This window comes from Salvelinus fontinalis, chromosome 26 (genome assembly GCF_029448725.1).
Source record: "Salvelinus fontinalis isolate EN_2023a chromosome 26, ASM2944872v1, whole genome shotgun sequence".
Lineage (NCBI taxonomy): Eukaryota > Metazoa > Chordata > Actinopteri > Salmoniformes > Salmonidae > Salvelinus > Salvelinus fontinalis.
In genome coordinates, this window is record NC_074690.1 from 23,704,652 (window position 1) to 23,716,245 (window position 11,594).

Consider the following 11,594-nt stretch of genomic DNA (forward strand, 5'->3'; position numbering starts at 1 on the left):
TCAATGAGATTGAGATCCGGGCTCTTCACTGGCCATGGCAGAACACTGACATTCCTGTCTTGCAAGAAATCACGCACAGAACGTGCAGTTTGGCTGGTGGCATTGTCATGCTGGAGGGTCATGTCAGGATGAGCCCGCAGGAAGGGTACCACATGAGGGAGGAGGATGTCTTCCCTGTAACGCACAGCATTGAGATTGTCTACAATGACAAGAAGCTCAGTCCGATGATACTGTGACACACCGCCCCAGACCATGATGGACCCTCCACCTCCAAATCGATTCCGCTCCAGAGTACAGGCCTCGGTGTAACGCTCATTCCTTTGACGATAAACGTGAATCCGACCATCACCCCTGGTGAGACAAAACCGCGACTCGTCAGTGAAGAGGGCTTTTTGCCAGTCCGGTCTGGTCCAGCGACGGTGGGTTTGTGCCCATAGGCGACGTTGTTGCCGGTGATGTCTGGTGAGGACCTGCCTTACAACAGGCCTGCAAGCCGTCAGTCCAGCCTTTCTCAGCCTATTGCAGACAGTCTGAGCACTGATGGAGGGATTGTGCTTTCCTGGTGTAACTCGGGCAGTTGTTGTTGCCATCCTGTACCTGTCCCGCAGGTGTGATGTTCAGATGTACCGATCCTGTGCAGGTGTTGTTACACGTGGTCTGCCACTGCGAGGACGATCAGCTGTCCGTCCTGTCTCCCTGTAGCGCTGTCTTAGGCGTCTCACGGTACGGACATTGCAATTTATGATCGGCTATGAAAAGCCAACTGACATTTACTCCTGAGGTGCTGACCTGTTGCACCCTCGACAACTACTTTGATTATTATTATTTGACCATGCTGGTCATTTATAAACATTTGAATATCTTGGCCATGTTCTGTTATAATCTCCACCCGGCACAGCCAGAAGAGGACTGGCCACCCCTCATAGCCTGGTTCCTCTCTAGGTTTCTCCCTAAGTTTTGGCCTTTCTAGGGAGTTTTTCCTAGCCACTGTGCTTCTACACCTGCATTGCTTGCTGTTTGGGGTTTTAGGCTGGTTTTCTGTACAGCACTTTGAGATATCAGCTGATGTAAGAAGGGCTTTATAAATACATTTGATTTGATTTGATTGCCCGGCCACATCTGCAGTCCTCATGCCTCCTTGCAGCATGCCTAACACGGTACCCAAACCGGCTGGCTGCGTGAGTGAGCCATCGTGCGCCTTCGTGCATACATTTATTTTGTCCCCCTACACCAAACTCGATCACGACACGCAGGTTAACATATCAAAACAAACTCTGAACCAATTACATTAATTTGGGGACAGGTCGAAAAGCATTTAACATTTATGGCAATTTAGCTTGCTAGCTAATTTGTTCTCGGATATAAACAATAGGTTGTTATTTTACCTGAAATGCACAAGTTCCTCTACTCCAACAATTATTCCACACATAAAAACGGTCAACCAAATCGTTTCTAGTCGTCTCTCCTCCTTCCAGGCTTTTTCATCGTTTAACTTATCAATCAATCAATCAATTTTATTTTATATAGCCCTTCGTACATCAGATAATATCTCGAAGTGCTGTACAGAAACCCAGCCTAAAACCCCAAACAGCTAGAATGCAGGTGTAGAAGCACGGTGGCTAGGAAAAACTCCCTAGAAAGGCCAAAACCTAGGAAGAAACCTAGAGAGGAACCAGGCTATGAGGGGTGGCCAGTCCTCTTCTGGCTGTGCCGGGTGGAGATTATAACAGAACTATGCCAAGATGTTCAAAAATGTTCATAAGTGACAAGCATGGTCAAATAATAATCATGAATAATTTTCAGTTCGCTTTTCATAGCTGATCATTAAGAGTTGAAAAACAACAGGTCTGGGACAGGTGGCGGTTCCATAACCGCAGGCAGAACAGCTGAAACTGGAATAGCAGCAAGGCCAGGCGGACTGGGGACAGCAAGGAGTCACCACGGGCGGCAATCCCGACGCATGGTCCTAGGGCCCAGGTCCTCCGAGAGAAAGAAAGAGAGAAGGAGAAAATTAGAGAGAGCCAAGATTTTCAAAATGTTCATAAATGACAAGCATGGTCAAATAATAATCAGGAATAAATCTCAGTTGGCTTTTCATAGCCGATCATTAAGAGTTGAAAACAGCAGGTCTGGGACAGGTAGGGGTTCCATAACCGCAGGCAGAAGAGTTGAAACTGGAATAGCAGCAAGGCCAGGCGGACTGGGGGCAGCAAGGAGTCACCACGGCCGGTAGTCCCAACGTATGGTCCTAGGGCTCAGGTCCTCCGAGAGAAAGAGAGAAGGAGAAAATTAGAGAGAGCCAAGATTTTCAAAATGTTCATAAATGACAAGCATGGTCAAATAATAATCAGGAATAAATCTCAGTTGGCTTTTCATAGCCGATCATTAAGAGTTGAAAACAGCAGGTCTGGGACAGGTAGGGGTTTCGTAACCGCAGGCAGAAACAGTTGAAACTGGAATAGCAGCAAGGCCGGGCGGACTGGGGACAGCAAGGTGTCAGCATGCCCGGTAGTCCTGACGTATGGTCCTAGGGCTCAGGTTCTCAGAGAGAAAGAGAGAACAAGAGAATTAGAGAGAGCATACTTAAGTTCACACAGGACACTGGATAAGACAGGAGAAGTACTCCAGGTATAACCAACTGACCCTAGCCCCCCGACACATAAACTACTGCAGCATAAATACTGGAGGCTGAGACAGGAGCGGTCAGGAGACACTGTGGCCCCATCCGAAGAAACCCCCGGACAGGGCCAAACAGGAAGGATATAACCCCACCCACTCTGCCAAAGCACAGCCCCCACACCACTAGAGGGATATCCTCAACCACCAACTTACTTATATGGTGATTGGCAACTAAACTTTCATTGTATTACCATGACAACCAGCAACAGTTCGTCTTTCAATCACCCACATGGGTATAACCAATTAAGAGATGGCACGTGGGTACCTGCTTCTATAAACCAATGAGGAGATGGGAGAGGCAGGACTTGCAGCGCGATCTGCGTCAGAAATAGGTATGACTTCTATTTTAGCCCTTGGCAACGCAGACGCGCGCGAGCAGTGTGGGTGCAATAATTGAATAACATAGATTCCTAAATGTATTTTGCGACGCGAGCGGTGTAGTCAGGGTATAAGGCACGTTTACACAGGTGAGCAGGGACCCTGGGCATCTTTCTTTTGGTGTTTTTCAGAGTCAGTAGAAAGACCTCTTTAGTGTCCTAAGTTTTCATAACTGTGACCTTACTTGCCTACCGTCTGTAAGCTGTTAGTGTCTTAACGACCACTCCACAGGTGCGTGTTCATTAATTGTTTATGGTTCATTGAACAAGCATGGGAAACAGTGTTTAAACCCTTTAAAATGAAGATCTGTGAAGTTAATTGCATTTTTACTAATGATCTTTGAAAGACAGCGTCCTGAAAAAGGGATGTTTCTTTTTTTGCTAAGTTTATCTTGTAGTAGGCTAGACAAACTAATTGTCACAATTTCAGTTATATCATGAAAATCAGAGAACATTTTTGTGCTCATTCAGAAGTTTTTACCTGATTTAGTAGAATCCTGTTGAAAATGTATGTTAAAAGTATCATTTATAGTCCTAAAACATTAGTTGACAAATTGATACTGTTGCTGCTTCCTGTTGTCATGGATTGGAGAGCCATTTATGAGGGGGGGGGGGGGGGTCGCGAGGTGGGGGTTTGTTACTGCGCTGATAAATGACAAAATCCATACAGCCCTTTGTCACCTGGGAAATCTGTGTTACCGGACCTTCTCAAGTAGTATTTGAGTACCCCTGCCTTAATCTAAATCATAATAGACATTTCATCACAAGGGGCAAGTACAGCGATTGTAACAACTCCCATCCCTTAGCCCTACGCCCTAGGAAATTGCGTAGGAGAGAACTGCAGTACTAAGCAGATTCTATTTCCTTGATCCTCAGTCTGTGTGGCCTATTGACATTTTCATAGTAAAGTACGGACATATACAATGTCTGTTATGATGACTGTTTTTGCCCACCAACTAGTTATATCTCATAGAGCCTGACCGATATGGCTTTTTCTTCGTCTGATTACAATGTTTGGGGCGACAAAACTTACCGACACTGATATATCTCTCAATCTAGGCTATTCTTTTACAGTGGTGGAAGAAATATATCTGTATGTCACACTGAGTTCTCATAAATTGCCATCCAAAAAGGCAATGGTCAGAGAAATATGATTCAACTTTTGATTTCGTACACTGTGACTATAATGACACATGTTAAAAATGGACACAAGTGTTCAGATAAGCATGAGAGTCCCGTTTTTATTGGTTATCGATATGTCGGTAAAAGGCTAATATCATGTATCGGTGAAATGAAGTTGAAGGCAAGTATTAATGAAGTTGAGAGCAAGTATTATGTGATATGACCCTACACAAGGGTCATAAACTCAATTTTTATTGTTGTTGTTTTTGATGACCAATAATATTTGTGTTTGAAATCAAATTGACCAATCAGAAATGTTTTTTTCAAAATGCCTCAGTATGTAGCTATTTCATAATCTGAAGGTTGTCAATTCACTCCTCACAGGGGGCAGTGTTTTTGAGCTCTTCCAACCGAAGCAATACACATGACCATAGCCCCAACATGACCATACCCCACAAGACATGGCACCAGAGGTCTCTTCACAGTCCCCAAGTCCAGAACAGACTATGAGAGGTGCACAGTACACCCTGTTGCCTAGGCACGGAGAGCACTGTTCACTCTTGGAGATTAGCCCCTCGCTTTGCGCTGTTTGTTCTTACGGATGTCAGCCTAAAATGCTACTTCCAAAATGTGTATTGCTGAGTCTACCTTTAAGTCACACACCTTTTCAGCCCTGACAGCCATACAAGTTATTACAGGATCAGGGCTAGGGGTTGATTTGGGATTGGGCAACACTATTTTAAATAGAATTAAGTTGAAGGCAAGTATTATGTAAATTATTTTATGATTTCTAAAACTACTCCCAAGTCTACAAGTAAAATCCTTATCACAAGTGCGTAGTCTGTCATTTTAGATGACCAATTAAAATAATAATTGATATTGAATTGACTAATCATGAATCCTATTTCAAGACTAATGTTTCTGTTGTGTAGATATATGCCTCCTTAGCGCAGTAGGTAGCGCGTCAGTCTCATAATCTGAAGGTCGTGAGTTCGATCCTCACAGGGGGCAGACATTTTGTAGAGGAGCAATACAACATGACCATAGCCGTTGCACCTAGAGGAGAGTGTAGGTATAATATATAATAGACAAACTCATTTTCACAATTTCAGTTATATCATCAAAATCAGAGAATGTTTTTGGGCTCATTCAGAAGTTTTTAGAATCCTGTTGAAAATGTATGTTAAAAGTATCATTTTTATTCCTAAAACATTAGTTGAAAATGATACTGTTTCTGCTTCCTGTTGTCATGGATTTTTTAATTACAGCCATGTCAAAACACCGGTTTAAAATTCATAATCAATACACTGAAATAGGTTGTGATATTTTGAAGAGCAAAACATAAAACTGACTCTCTACACACTTGTGTTCAGATTACTTGTATTCAGCTAAATTAGTACCTTCTAAACTGCACATGCATCAACATTTGACAAGCGTCCACTCTAAACTGTAATTGATTAGCTCGTTCTACTGTAATCAGTAGCATGCACAAATGAATCACTCACATCAACATTGTATTGAAATCAATGGATCTGGAGCAATAAGCTTGGTGACATGTTACGTTAGGATTGTTCTAAAAGACAAACCACAACGAATTTAGGGATGTTAACAGGTTAGCTGATAATTGGTTAGGTGCCGAAAATACATTTGGCCGGTCATGCTTATCGGTTTATAGGTAAATTTTTAGTGCATACAGAGCCTAGTTTGAGGAACGGAGTATCCTATCACCTGTCAGACAACGCTAGAGTAGCTCCTCACTGGAGTGAAACGTGCTTTTGTAAACCCAGTCATTGCGCAACAAATAACAATTCTAAATGCAATCGAATGTAAACTTTGATGGCCACGATTAAAGCACAATGCGTTTTTGAGTATTTCAATTAAATGTTAAATGTGTCAATTAAATGTGTCAAGGACAAAATTATACATCCGATTAGTCAGCATTTTTTCCTTTGTCAAGATAATCCATCCACTTGACAGGCGTGGCATATCAAGAAGCTGATTTAACAGCATAATCATTACACAGGTGCACGTTGTGCTGGGGGCAATAAAAGGCCACTAAAATATGCAGTTTTGTCACGCAACACAATGCCACAAACGTCTCATGTTTTGAGGGAGTGTGCAATTGGCACGTTGACAGCAGGAATGTCCACCAGAACTGTTTCCAGATTATTTAATGTTAATTCCTCTACCACAAGCCGCCTCCAACATTGTTTAAGAGAATTTGGTCGTATGTCCAACCTGCCTCACAACCGCAGACCACGTGTAACCACGCCAGCTCAGGACCCCTCAATCCAGCTTCTTCACCTGCAGAATCGTCAGATGGGGGGAGGGCGGGGTGCTGAGAAGTATTTCTGTCTGTAATAAAATCCTTTTGTGGGGAAAACTCATTCTGATTGTCTGGGCCTGGCTCCCCAGTGAGTGGGCCTGGCTCCCAAGTGGGTGGGCCTTTGTTCTCCCAGGCCCCTGCCCAGCTATGTGAAATCCATAGATTATGGCCTAATGGATTTATTTCATTTGACTGATTTCATTTTCATCCTGCCTGCAAGAGTAAACCTTAACATCTATGGCATTAGGGCGCGAGCCTCCTCGTCTATTTGTTTGTGGCCAGCGACTTTTATACATAGAGCGCTCCAAATTATCCGTGCCATTTGATTTTGAAAATGCAAAAAATTCCTGCAACAGACAGGCAAGTATGATAAAATGAACTGTGTAACGTGTAAGAATGTGTAATGACACAACATTTAACGTGGTGAAAATTCAAGCTTTTGTAAGGTAGTAAATTAGTGCAATATATAATAAGTTAATATGGCAAAATAAATCAACATGCCAATTTAGGATGATAGTGCATGTTGCCCACTCACAAACTATTACAATCATTTTTTTCTCTCACTCATTTAAACATTTAGAGAGTTGAAAATGTTCTCAAACACAATTTAACCAGGCGCTCTAGACTAGAGCTTCTAGACTAGTGTCACGCCCTGGCCTTAGTATTCTTTGTTTTCTTTATTATTTTAGTTAGGTCAGGGTGTGACATGGGGAATGTTTGTGTTTTGTTGGTTTTGGGTGTTTTTATGGTAAAGGGGTTGTTGGGTATAGTATATGGGTTTGTGTGGAGTACATGTGTCTAGTGTTGTCTATGTATGTTTAGTTGTCTAGGAGAGTCTATGGTTACCTGAATGAGTTCCCAATTAGAGACAGCTGATTTCGGTTGTCTCTGATTGGGAGCCTTATTTAGGGTGGCCATAGGCTCTCATTGGTTGTGAGTAATTGTCTATGTAGAACGTTTGTAGCCTGTATGTGTATGTGCACAACGTTATTTAGCTTCACGGTCGTTTGTTGTTTTGTATAGTTTGTTAAAGTGTGTCGTGTTTATTTTTCGTCATCTTTAAAATAAAAGAAGATGGCTTATTTTCCTAAAGCTGCGTTTTGGTCCATCAATCCTCCACACGATCGTGACAGAATTACTCACCATTATAGGACCAAGCGGCATGGAAAGCGGCAACAGGACCTACCTACACAGGATTCATGGACATGGGAGGAGATACTGGATGGTAAGGGGCCGTGGGCTCAACCGGGAGAATATCGCCTTCCTCGTGAAGAGCTGGAGGCAGCTAAAGCCGAGAGGAGGCGATATGAGGAGGCAGCACGGAGACAAGGCTGGAAACCCGTGAGTACAACCCAAAAATTTCTTGGGGGGGACCTTAAAGGGAGTGTGGCGAAGTCAGGTAGGAAACCTGCGCCTACTCCCTGTACTTACCGTGGAGAGCAAGAGTACGGGCAGACACCGTGTTACGCAGTAGAGCGCACGGTGTCTCCTGTACGCGTGCATAGCCCGGTTCGGTACATTTCAGCTCCACGTATCGGCCGGGCTAGACTGAGCGTTGAGCCGTATGTCATGAAGCCGGCCCAACGCATCTGGTCACCAGTGCGTCTTCTCGGGCCGGCGTACATGGCACCAGCCTTACGCATGGTGTCCCCGGTTCGCCTACATAGGCCGGTGCGGGTTATTCCACCTCCCCGCACTGGTCAGGCGACGGGGAGCATACAACCAGGTAAGGTTGGGCATGCTCGGCGTTCAAGGGAGCCAGTACGCCTGCACGGTCCGGTATTTCCGGCGCCACCTCCCCGCCCCAACCCAGTACCACCAGTGCCTCCTCCACGCACTAGCCATATGGTGCGTGTCTCCAGCCCTTTACCACCAGTGCCTAAACCACGCACCAAGCCTCCTGTGTGTCCCCAGAGTCCTGTGCGTCCTGTTGCTGCTCCCCGCACTAGCCCTGAGATGCGTGTCCCCAGCCCGGTGCCACCAGTCCCGGCACCACGCACCAGGCCTACAGTGCGCCTCAGCCGGCAGGAGTCTGCCGTCTGCACAGCGATGACTGAACTGCCCGTCTGCCAAGCGCCATCTGAGCCATCCGTCTCCCCAGCGCCATCTGAGCCATCCGTCTCCCCAGCGCCATCTGAGCCATCCGTCTCCCCAGCGCCATCTGAGCCATCCGTCTCCCCAGCGCCATCTGAGCCATCCGTCTGCAATGAGCCTGCAAAGCCGCCCGTCTGCCATGAGCCTGCAAAGCCGCCCGTCTGCCATGAGCCTACTGAGCCGTCCGCCAGACAGGAGCCGCTAGAGCCGCCAGCCAGACAGGAGCCGCTAGAGCCGCCAGCCAGACAGGAGCCGCTAGAGCCGCCAACCAGACAGGATCTGCCAGAGCCGCCAACCAGACAGGATCTGCCAGAGCCGCCAACCAGACAGGATCTGCCAGAGCCGCCAACCAGACAGGATCTGCCAGAGCCGCCAACCAGACAGGATCTGCCAGAGCCGCCAACCAGACAGGATCTGCCAGAGCCGCCAACCAGACAGGATCTGCCAGAGCCGCCAACCAGACAGGATCTGCCAGAGCCGCCAGCCAGCCATGAGCAGCCAGAGCCGCCAGCCAGCCATGAGCAGCCAGATCCGCCAGCCAGCCATGAGCAGCCAGATCCGCCAGCCAGCCATGAGCAGCCAGATCCGCCAGCCAGCCATGAGCAGCCAGATCCGTCAGCCAGCCATGAGCAGCCAGATCCGTCAGCCAGCCATGAGCAGCCAGATCCGTCAGCCAGCCATGAGCAGCCAGATCCGTCAGCCAGCCATGAGCAGCCAGATCCGTCAGCCAGCCATGAGCAGCCAGATCCGTCAGCCAGCCATGAGCAGCCAGATCCGTCAGCCAGCCATGAGCAGCCAGATCCGTCAGCCAGCCATGAGCAGCCAGATCCGTCAGCCAGCCATGAGCAGCCAGATCCGTCAGCCAGCCATGAGCAGCCAGATCCGTCAGCCAGCCATGAGCAGCCAGATCCGTCAGCCAGCCATGAGCAGCCAGATCCGTCAGCCAGCCATGAGCAGCCAGATCCGTCAGCCAGCCATGAGCAGCCAGATCCGTCAGCCAGCCATGAGCAGCCAGATCCGTCAGCCAGCCATGAGCAGCCAGATCCGTCAGCCAGCCATGAGCAGCCAGATCCGTCAGCCAGCCATGAGCAGCCAGATCCGTCAGCCAGCCATGAGCAGCCAGATCCGTCAGCCAGCCATGAGCAGCCAGATCTGTCAGCCAGCCATGGGCCGTCCCTCAGTCCGGAGCTGCAGTCCCTCAGTCCGGAGCTGCCATTCCTCAGTCCGGAGCTGCCATTCCTCAGTCCGGAGCTGCCCCTTATCCTGGTGCTGCCCCTTACCCTGGTGCTGCCCCTGACCCTGGTGCTGCCCCTGACCCTGGTGCTGCCCCTGACCCTGGTGCTGCCCCTGACCCTGGTGCTGCCCCTGACCCTGGTGCTGCCCCTGACCCTGGTGCTGCCCCTGACCCTGGTACTGCCCCTGACCCTGGTACTGCCCCTGACCCTGGTACTGCCCCTTACCCTGGTACTGCCCCTTAGTCCGGAACTGCCCCTTCATGCAATGGGGTTAATGTGGAGGGGGGTCGTTTGGAGGAAGCCTAGGAGGTGGTTAGGTACTGTGGGGACCACAACCAGAGCCGGAGCCGCCACCGTGGATGGAAGCCCACCCAGACCCTCCCCTAGACTGTGTAATGGTGCGCCCGGAGTTCGCGCCTCAAGGGGGGGGTTATGTCACGCCCTGGCCTTAGTATTCTTTGTTTTCTTTATTATTTTAGTTAGGTCAGGGTGTGACATGGGGAATGTTTGTGTTTTGTTGGTTTTGGGTGTTTTTATGGTAAAGGGGTTGTTGGGTATAGTATATGGGTTTGTGTGGAGTACATGTGTCTAGTGTTGTCTATGTATGTTTAGTTGTCTAGGAGAGTCTATGGTTACCTGAATGAGTTCCCAATTAGAGACAGCTGATTTCGGTTGTCTCTGATTGGGAGCCTTATTTAGGGTGGCCATAGGCTCTCATTGGTTGTGAGTAATTGTCTATGTAGAACGTTTGTAGCCTGTATGTGCACAACGTTATTTAGCTTCACGGTCGTTTGTTGTTTTGTATAGTTTGTTAAAGTGTGTCGTGTTTATTTTTCGTCATCTTTAAAATAAAAGAAGATGGCTTATTTTCCTAAAGCTGCGTTTTGGTCCATCAATCCTCCACACGATCGTGACAACTAGAGCTTCCATAGTGTCTGTGCAGCAGATTGAACGTTCAACGTCCATATTTCTAGCTAATTAGTGATCTCCAAAGTTATGAATTCTAGACATATACTAAATAAATACTAGCTACAAAACAAATTTACATAATAAAAAACATAAAATCATGTCACTACTCTCTCTTGCACATGTATATATTTCCATTTTCTTTTTTACTGCTTTTATTACATATTTGTGTATATTTTTGATAAATGTGTATTGCACAGTTGAGGAGAGCTTGCAAGTAAGCATTTCACTGTACCGTTTACACCCTATATCATTAGCACTTGACCAATAAACTTTGTTTTCATTTGATTTGAAGCAGCTTGTGTTTAAAGGCTATTGGACACCTATGATACTAGGAAGAAGGGAAGAAGACATGGTTTTATTGTGGAGGCACAGTTTGATGGAACAGTTTCATTAAAATATGCGTCCCATCAGAACATGCCTCCCCTATAGATCTGAACCTGTGAAAATCATAGCATTATGGTATTACTGTGCCTCAGAGGAGGCTGGTGGGAGAGCTATAAGAAGACGAGCTCATTGTAATGGCTGGAATTGAATAAATGGAACGCTATAAAACACATGAAATATATAGAAATCAAAAAAATGTTTGACTTTGTTCCATTAATTCTATTCCAGCCATTACAATGAGCCCATCCTCCTGTAGCTCCTACCACCAGCCTCCACTGCGGTGCCTTAATGCCAAATGCTTGTTCATTGGCAAAGTGGAAGTTGTTATTGGTCTATTAACTAATTTACCGCCTGGTGATGTCAGTGATGTGTTTTTAGGGAACCTCATAATTATTCTGCTAATGTAAT

At 46.7% G+C, this 11,594-nt stretch overlaps 1 non-coding gene across 1 annotated transcript; it reads left to right on the forward strand.

Annotated features, from left to right (window-relative positions):
- Positions 1-5,116: 5,116 nt before the first annotated feature.
- trnam-cau (transfer RNA methionine (anticodon CAU)) lies at positions 5,117-5,189 on the forward strand. Its single transcript has one exon. It is a non-coding gene; the product is annotated as a tRNA-Met (tRNA).
- Positions 5,190-11,594: the final 6,405 nt, after the last annotated feature.